The following is a 10,256-nucleotide window of genomic DNA, read 5'->3' as shown; positions in this document are numbered from 1 at the left end:
CACTTGGCAGTGCACCAGGCTTTAAGCAAAGTTCTTAAGAGGGAGAGTGAGGAAGAGGCAGGGCAATACTCTTACTGTCTCAGCCATCCTCTAACAGCACCCGACAGAACTACTCCTGTTATCTCCAGCCCTCTTCCCTAATTACAATTTCATTGAAAGTTTAAATGGCTTTGCAAATGGTTGGTTCTACCCTCTGGTTTTTCACCATAATGCACCACTGTTTCAAATGTCAGATTTTCAAACACCAACTGTCAGGGGTGCCAACTATAGGGGGCGAGGGTGAAGATCAGAGGCGGGATGCATCACGTGACACTGGGTCCTCTCAATGTGGAGGGCAAGTTGGCGCCCCTGCCACCTGTTGCATTTTATATGTTATTTGTAGTTAGGATTGGCATTTTATCCCCTGGCATGTCCCCTTTGTCCTGAAAACTGCATGGTGAGCATGATTTTTATAACAAGAAAACACAGTGCTGCACTTGTTGAATAGGTGTCTTTCGGAAGCCCTGCCAGAAGAATGGTGACACTCTTTTCGAAGTGTAACATTTGGAATGTAGGTGCTGTAGACACTAACTGAGCCAGTCAGGCTTGCCTTGGAATCACAAAAGTGCAGTAACCTGAGCAAATTAAATTCAAGGCTGCTGGACCTTAATCTGGTTTTGTTGGTAAACATTGTTCATTAATTTAAGGAACTGAGTGTGCTGGCCCAGGCAATCCTGTCTCATTTGATAATGGGCTGGGAATCCAGTGGATTATTGCAGGGATTTTATCTTGCCCTAATCTCTAGGGAGAAATGTTCAAACAGCTGGGGAGGACAAGAAGGAGCTGCATTCTGTGGCTGCAATTCCTTGGACGAGGATAATATTTGTAAATGCTGCAAATTTTGACTTCGGAGAAAAATGAATCTGTTCTGCTTTTCACTGGTAAGTCTCTTCTTAGTCTGCCTTACTTTATAAACATGAGCTTTAGTCAGGTGACAGAGATTAAAGGTGTTAAAAAGAGAACTGTTGGGCGTACAGTATGAAACTCTCGGTTAGTAAGGGGAAGGGGAATAGAACAGCAAAGGAAGCAAATCATAAAAATAAAAATAAAACCAGAGAGGAGCGTGATTTAGAAGTATTTTGTCTGGTAGCTGTGGAACTGATGTCCACCCCCCTTAATGGTTCATGTGGAGCCATTTTTTATTCATGAAGATGAAACAGTTTCTCTTTGTGTCAGGCATTCAGGAAACGATTTGAATTCCATTTCTAACATGGTGTTTTGAAATATTGAGACTTATGCAGTTGCAGTGTGACCTGGGGAGGGGGTGGAACATTGTGTGTTCTCACAATATAAATGCCATAAGGTTTTAAAACTTTGATAGCACACTTTAAGTGTAAGTACTATTGTAAAATGCAGCTCTTTTCACAAGATATTTTAGTCTATGTGCTGTAGTGTTTCAATATCTTTTCATATGGTGAAAGCAAATGCAGGGTGTTTTTTTAGAAAACAACAACAAACAAGCAGTTTTTCCTACCTGTTTGTGAATATTTATGCTTCTACCGTGAAAATTTAATTGAATACATTGCTTATTTGTTGAAAAGAAATATTTTTTTTAAAAGTGACATTTTGATCTAGTTCAATACATGCAAGTATTTTGTTTTCATTTATTTTTAGATTTATAATCCTCTATTGTATACATCATAAAAGAACACTGGTAAATTACAGTGGCAAGTACATTAAATGAACCAACAACAAAGTGAGAATACAAAGAAGTTGGATTAGAGATCAGGTCAAGAATCTATTAGCACACCTTACAGTGGCTTCTATCTCATCAAACCTCATTAAAATGATTGTTCTTGCTGATTTCCTATGAAACTGAGGATCAAGAGGGCTTGATGTATTTTCCTCAGAGGGAATTACATAAATGAAGTATTTTTTAAAAAACACTTGCCATTATACCTATCAGTGAAAGTTTCCATTTCACTTGAGATGAGGCAGACATAATTGCAGTATCAGGGATTACCTGGAACATTTTGCCCCTGCAAGTGGCTGTATGTACAACATGAGCCAAGAGATAGTTATTTATTTATTTAATAAAAAATTATACACCCCTTGATTTAAAAAAAAAACAGAACAAAACCATCCATGCGGTTTACATCAAGATAAAACCATGAAATCAAGAACAAATTACAAAAGTTTAAAACATACAAAATGTTTAAACAGAAGGTGCTTCATCATATTTCTCAAAACAGGAAAATTTACTTTGAAATGTGGTAATTGGCTCAGACAAATTCCATTACCAAATTCAAAGCTTTTGAATGAATTATAAGATCAAAGGATAGCTCAGCTGGTAGAACATGAGACTCTTAATCTCAGGGTTATGGATTCGAGTTCCACATTGGGCAAAAGATACATGCATCGCAAGGGGTTGCATTAGATGACTCTCATGGTCCTTTCCAACTCTGTAATTTTGAACAAATCATTTGTGACCCATGTATTTTGGCTTCTTTATGCAAGGTGCCAGAGTGTGCTGGCTAGAAACAACCTATTGTCCCATATATCTTGGATTACATGTTGCCCTGACTCGCATGTGCCAATGGGGTAGCCTAGTCCTGCTCATTATAAAATTGAATCTTCCTGTGACATATTTGATTGGCTTTAGAACAGAACTGAAGATTTTGAATAAACTTCTTTAGAATGGGTGTGAGAGCTGGGCTAGAAGCAGGCAGAAGGGGAGAGAGAGCGAGAGCAAGAGCAAGAGAGAATTGATTTCTGCTTGATTCAAAGGCTGTGACTATAGGAGAAGCAAGACCTTCTGGGGAGTTAATGCTGTGAGCCCCTCCATCATAGGCTCAAGTTGTATATATAATAATAATAATAATAATAATAATAATAATAATAATAATAATTTATACCCCTCCCTCCCCAGCCAAGGCCGGGCTCAGGGCGGCTAACAAGCAATAATAAAAACAAGTTGAATGAATACAACTTGAAAACAAAATTAAAATACAACATTAAAATATTGAAACATTAAAATATTAAAATGTAGCCTCATCGCAGGAGGAGAAAGGAAAAGAAAAAAAAAGAGGGGGAGGGAATCAAATTGGCTCCAAGCCAAAGGCGAGGCGGAACAACTCTGTCTTACAGAGTTATTTATATGTGCAAATAAACCTTATATCATAAAGACACCACAGATTCCACTGTCTCTCATTCCAAGGAAACCGAACTCTGAATAAGTACCTGGAGGTGGCTTGCCGAAAGGTCACCCACATGGTATTTTTACAGGGGAGCATTTTGGGAAAGGATGGTCAGAGCAGAGATGTAGCAATGTAGCAGTGTGTGGCTTTGTAGGTTGGTTGGATGTTATTGACTTTAAAACGTTGCATTGCGACTCTAGAAGCAATGGAGAACAAATTTGACTCAGCAGGGGTTCTAATTTGATTTACCCCAAGCTGTACCCACCTGCCTTACACGTGATATCCTATATGACATCAGCAGCTACAAATGTGGATTTCTTCTGAAAATTGGGTTTTCAGAAACTGCCAGACAGATGATCGACAACACCGACCAAGTCCTGTGCCATGTGAACTGATTTCCAACCACACAGGCAAAGGAAATGGGGTTTGCAGGCTCTACTGATCAGGTGATCATTGATGCATGCAAAGCCCTGTGCTTTAGCCTGCGTTGTTTGATTTCAAACTATGTGGGAAAGGAAAATACTTCACTTGAGGTCATGCAAAAGCAGCTGAAAACTGGGGAATTTTCAGGTGTGTGGCAGATATATAGGTGGGATGGGAAATCTAAGAATCTAGCCCACCAGTTAGAAAAGTTTCCCCATTCCTCTTTCATATAGAGGTCCACAAAACAGTCTGCCTATTTAGGGCCAGAAATCTAATTACTTTGTCCCAATGTGCAAGACACTGTTGGATTTTATTAATTTGCTATAGTAAGGTTTTGCATGAGGTTCCTAAACAACCAATAATCATAAGCAATTTGTAATTACATATCCAGTATGTAACAATTGTGAAGGTTATGTATCTGGTGTGAAATCAACTTCTGTGGAGAAAGACAAAGGGATGTTATCCCGGCTTTTCTGTGGTTTGTTAAACTCAACTGAGGAAAGTTCTCTTCAAGTCATACAGAAAAGATATACAATCTGCTTGCATCTGCTGGAAGATGAAAAGAATTAACCCAAATAAGGTTTCTTCCCTTTCTCCATCTCTCTTCCATATGTTGGCTCTAAATTTTACTGGTAAATCCTAATATTAAATACAGTGTGGCAGCTTAATCGTCTTAACGACTTTCAGAGCCACTGAGCCACTTTTGCAGTTTATCAATATTTGGTTCAGCAAATAAAGGGATGGTGTAAAAAAAATATTCTTGTTCTTGCTAATCTTTGTTAAAGCAAAACAATAGTTCTGCAAACAAAGCTCTTCCTTTGTGGGATGTAATCCAGATGAATATGCACCTGAAGACCAGTTGCTGAGAATGGCAGGTGGGCAGAATGCTGTTGCATTCAGGTTCTGCTTCTGGGGTTCCTAGGCGCATCTGGCTGACCACTGTGTACCAAGACTGCCCAAGTTATTTTCACACCCGAGGCAGAATGTCCCACAATACATAACCATCTGCTGCCCTTTCATGGCACCCAAAATAAGCTGTGGTGTCTGCTTCACTTTGCCCAATGGTGGGGCCAGCCCTGAGCCTATTCCTGGACCAATTCCCTGCCATAAACTCAGCAAGTGGGGCATACCAAGGATAGTGGTGCAACTGGCAATGTTGCCACTTACTGTAAGATCCTCAACACCTGCTTTTTTCACATCTTCAGACCTGGGCATAATCAGGCCTCCACATGAGTATAGCAGATTAAGATAAATACTCAATTTAAAATAGTTGCAAACCCCACCCCCACTAATTGTGGACCTCTGACCATCTGTGGACCCTTGGTGCGATTTTCTTTTGCCCTGGAAACTCTGTGGAACCTGTAACAGCTGTTTGGCATGCTGTTCTTACTGTACTTGAAATATAAGAGAGAGTGGCCCTCCCCAAAATATCAGAAATAGAAGCAATACTTGTGTGAACTGACTTTGTATGACAGACTGAATACTATTCTATTCTATTCTATTCTAATCATTATTTCTTACTGGTCCTTTACCATAAGATTCCAGGGCAGATTAGAACAATAAAATATACAATTATAGAACAGTTGCTAAAACAATTATGATGCTCTTGAATTTCAGGAGGGCTCTATGGATAGTTTATATGAACCAGTTAAGGAAAATCAAGACCCACATGAGACCATTTGCATGACTAGCAGGGCTAACACCCCAGTAATTGCCTCTGCAAAATGTGGACCTCCCGAAAGATCTCAATCTTTGGTAAGTGATCCTATATCAGTAATTTGATGCTTAATCACTAATGTCATTCTGTCTTTAAACGTTTGGACTGCTTTTCAATGGAATTGTTATAACTGCTTAGGTTTGAACACAGACTTACAAACACAACTCTTTTCAAACTGGTACGTCTCTGAAAACACCAAAAGTTATGTGTTAGAAAAAGCCCAGTCCCTTCCATAATGGTCAGTAGTATCTGGATTAGGATACGGTCCAGGATCTAGGACCCTGTGTGCCTAGGGCAGTCCACTCTCCTTAATGAGATGTGGAAGTTCCAACCAAGCATGAGAATTCCCCAGTGGGTATAACCAGCATCTGTTTATTGTACATGACTTGGCAAATGTGTCCATTGTCCATCTCTGCTTGATGCTCATATCCTATTTCACTTCTGCACTAGCACACAGTACTAGTGTGAAGGCGCAAAGTGTGCAGATGAATTATGGGTTTTTACTCTTGACCCCATCGCCAAAGCAACCTGGCTTCTTTCAGCTCCAGCTCCAAATACTAGGGATGCCTGAGGTCCAAATTTCATGCATAAATCTCTGTGCCTAGAGCCCTGTGCAATCTGGTGATGTCTACACACAAAAAAAACTCATATGCACAAAAACTTCCCTGTCTCTCACATCCATGCTAACATGTAGACCTGGGGCAGAGCTTTGCATCACCAGTGGAAGGTGATTAGTCAGTTTAGGGCTTATCCACACTTCCCCTTGTCCCGCTGCTTTTTCCCTGCTCCCTACCCCCACCCCTGGAAAACCACTCTTTAGTGCTCAATTGGAGCAAATGGCAATTTAGATTGGTGTTTGTTCCAATCTATCACTAAAGAGTGGGTTTTCCCTTGGAAAGGAGTGGAGCAAGGGGGAAACCGCCCAGACTCATGCTTTCTGGACCTGCTTCTCTTGCATGCAACTCTGCATGCACCATCTATTGCTAAGCTGGGCTGCAGTCCAACAAATATAACCAGGAGAAACAAAGAAAGAATACATCCATCAGGAAAGGGGTGGAAATCAATGCAATATTCCAAATGCTTGCATGATTTAGTTCCATTTACTTTCCTAGTTGTTTTCAAATGGAGCTTTTGAAGCTCTTATCTATTTCCAATAAAACCTAACTGCAAGCCATCTGTGCAATGTTTAGCAGCAATATTATTTTAAAGAAAAGAACACACAAGATCTTGATTGTATGCAGTATGAATCAACAGATGTTATTTTCAAAAAAGAGTCTGGTATTACTATGAACCTATTTCTGTTATCCCTTGGAAATCAGGTCACCATGTTAATGTATGTTACTAAAATTAAAGTCATGGCATGAGGGGCAGTCACAAAGGGCAGCCAGACAAGATATACAGATTTATCTTTGCTACTGTTTTATGAATGAGCATTCAAAGTCACTGTTTGTGCTACAGCAGGAATTGGTGCCTCTGAAATAAAGTGTCACTTTTATTTGGTACAAGTACTGGTAGTTTCTCAACACAACTCTACCTCAATAATTTCATCTGGTATGCCAGTTATGGCGGTATCTAGATTTGGGTAACTTGGCCGCAGTATTCTATGCGTTGACCATCTCAAGACTGGATTACTGCACTGTGCTTTACGTGGGGTTGCCCACGGTCCTTGGCTGGAAGCTCCAGCTGGTGCAGAAGGCAACGGCTAGACTGCTGATGAAGGCAGATGGCCAGCAGCATGCTACACCTCTGCTAAAACATCTACAATGGCTTCCCATTTGCTCCTAGGCCAGGTTCTTCTTTTGCTATGCAAATCCCTGAATGACTTGGATGGAGGATGCCTAAGGACTACCTGAGCCTTTATATCCCAGCCTGATCATCTGGAGGTCTGCCATTAGTTGTCCTCTAGAAGTTGGGTGTTTATTGTCACCAGTCCGATTCTGTGAAACATTCTTCCAGCAGAGATTTGGCAGGCATTCTCACTTTTGACTTTTAGGCTGTTGGATTATGTTTTTTAATATTGAGTAGCTAGTCATTTTAATTATTGTTTTGTACTGCTTTTAATGTTTTCTTTTTAAGTGTTTATGTAGTTGTGCAATGCCCTGATATTCTGTGAAAGGGCTGTATATAAATACTTAAATAAATAAATAATCAATCAATCAATCAATAGTTAACCTCTCAAAGGCAGACCTTGGTAATATGCTGCCCTGTGCAAGGCCATTTGATGCCCTCCCCCCCCCAGCCCTTGTGGCGCTGGCTTGTGCCAGGCTTTGGAAAGGAGGTGTGAATCTCTGGCAGGGTCCTAGAACCCTCCTACCTCCTTCCCAAAGCCCAATAAGCATTTGCCTGGCTTTGAGGAAGGATGACTCTAGGACCCTGTCCGAGCCCTCGCACCTCCTTGCCCAAAGACAGGCAAGTACTTACTGGCTTTGAGAAGGCACCCTCCTTGGCCCAGTGCAACTGCGCTGCTCGCACTGCCCTAAATCCACCTTTGCCCTTTTCTCTGATATTAGCACCTTGCACTGCTGATGAAGCTGAAATGTCAGTTATGACAGGTTGGACCAGCATGGAGTACTCTTGTTCAGGAATTATCCATAGTGATAACTCTTTGGTGTCATGTCTTTGTCCCAGCAGCAGAAGCAGAAGCAGCAGCAAACCTTTTTATATAGCCCTCCCACCCAGAATTAGGAATGTTATACAAGTCAGAGAAGCCTGTGCAGTTAGAATATGCAAACTATCATGTTTTAAAGCTCTAGTATGTAACATGCCCTAACACACTTGCCATGTCTGGTTGAATGTGTGAATCTATCAGGCTGTGGTTCACTCTATCCTTGCTGACTGACAGTCACTCTCCAAGGTGTTTCCCACCTCTGCCAGGGATTACATTTGGAACTTTTCCTTTGTTCCCATAACAGAGAGCAAGTGGATTCACCACAAAGTTAAACTCACACACACTCAATGCACACAATAGTAAGCAAAGCAATCTCTGACATCATCTCTCATTCATTGATATCACATGTTTCATGCCCATGAAGAGGGAACATTTTTTAAATGCTGCACTACCTTTTTTAATGTAACACTAATTAAGATTCTTCTTTGGGGGGGGAAGGAAGAAAAGAATACTAAATCAGTTAAATTGCTCACTATCAACCAGCTTTAATGAGGAACATAAATATCCTGTTGGATCTCTACATTTTTGTTTTGAGAAATGTTTAGTACAGTAGTTAACTAAAAATAACAGCTCTCTGCTGTGTCACTCTGCTAGCTGCAGAATCAATATGGTTATTTATAAAATAGTTTCTAGAAATGGAAAATGAGATTAGCGGTGACGTTTCAGCAATGTGCCTTGTGGAAAAATGCCGCTTAGGCCAAAGCGCAATGTGTAATCTCCTATCTGCTATTTCTAGCATGAGAGTTATTAGGTCTACACCTTATATGCAGCTCTAAGCTTATTAACTGAGCCTGCCTGGACTCTCATCTTGAATCCTGTCAGTCACCATCTGAACATTGTCACCTCATGATTTCAAGGCGGCATAACTTTATTCCAAAATCAACAAGGACTCTCTCTTTCAAACTCTGAAGAATTTTGCTAGAATGCCTTTGTGATGAGGAACAAGTCATACATGTACAGCAAATGGGTCTTGCTACAATATTCTGCAATGTATACCCATCACTGAATAGGAATGTTCCATCTCAGCCAAGCTGCCTTCCAGCTTACTATAAGCAAAAGGGGATATAGGGCAGTGCAGCTGGTTCTGCCACACTGCACATCACAACTATGACATAGCCAATTGAGCAGAAGGGAGTGTACGCCGAATGTTAGCCTCGCACAGAGCGCCACTGAAATTTGAAGGGCCAAAGTCTGCCCCTGCTATAAGGGCTCCTCCAGACTATTTGTTTCCACAAAACTTATGTGTAGATTAGACTGTGCCTGGTGTTTACTGAGCATTGATTCTGAATAGTTTTGGGAGAGGTTATACAACACTGAGCATTCATTCTGGATTTACTCAAATTTGCTTGCTCATAGCTATGCATCTTCCTGTTATTCACTCATCCCATGCCTTTCTGAACCACAAGAATTCCATTTTAAAAAATGAATTCATGGACCTAAAATGACTTTAATTCACTTAAACTGCACAAACCAAAATTTCCAGTATGCACTTGAATCCCTCCTGCAAAATTCTGACAGTTTTGAGAAGACCTAGAATGTTAGGAGCTCAACAACTCAATTCCATCTCCCATTTCTTCTTCCCCTAATTTCCCATTATATTTCTAGAAATGGTACTCAATAGTCTGTAACTTTTGCAGTCCACTTAGCATGCTCACACTTCACTGAGAAGTTTTGGGGAGGTAGTATGAATTTTAAATACATATTATAAGAACTATTTTTTTTTAAAAAAAGTGTTTTTTAAATTGGAAACTAACCAGTTTTATTCTTTTCACCAAAGGAATTTTCTGATATTGAAAACACATTGATGAAAAAAAGACAGTAAGTGGACATTTATAATAGCATCCGTGCACTGTCTCTAGTTTTGTGTACTAACCTAGCCTCAATCTTTTAATTGTTTATGTATTTGTACTGTGTATGTGGCAGCGCTAGTCCCATTTGAAAATGTATATGAGCTTGCAAAACACTCTAAATCTTTTTCAGCATTTTGTTTCCAAACTTTCTCTTTACAATAACTGAAGAGGAGACATCAAAACTCAGATACATTTAGTCATCATTAAGCTCAGCATGGGTTAACCATATGTATGGTTTCCCCCCATAAGACTTATATGGTAACCTATTTCAGAGTGTGCTTGTACTATTGACCTGATAATCTTCTTGTGAGTTTCCCCTCCCCCCTTTATCCCAATACAAATTAGTTTTCAAAATGATTTGGATTAACCACCATGCCAAGGTATATTTTATCAGGCATTTCTGTGACAGTAGTTTGGTTGGA

At 40.2% G+C, this 10,256-nt stretch overlaps 1 long non-coding RNA gene across 1 annotated transcript; it reads left to right on the top strand.

The window, feature by feature from the left end:
• The first annotated feature begins 791 nt into the window (after nt 1–791).
• Nucleotides 792–9,803, top strand: LOC128412361 (uncharacterized). The gene is made up of 3 exons (XR_008330057.1): nt 792–920; nt 5,217–5,354; nt 9,762–9,803. It is a non-coding gene; the product is annotated as an uncharacterized LOC128412361 (long non-coding RNA).
• Nucleotides 9,804–10,256: the final 453 nt, after the last annotated feature.

Source organism: Podarcis raffonei, chromosome 4, assembly GCF_027172205.1.
Source record: "Podarcis raffonei isolate rPodRaf1 chromosome 4, rPodRaf1.pri, whole genome shotgun sequence".
NCBI classification, from domain to species: Eukaryota; Metazoa; Chordata; class Lepidosauria; order Squamata; family Lacertidae; genus Podarcis; species Podarcis raffonei.
Note: the sequence above shows the minus strand (reverse complement) of the source record. Positions and strands in the feature narration are given on the sequence as shown.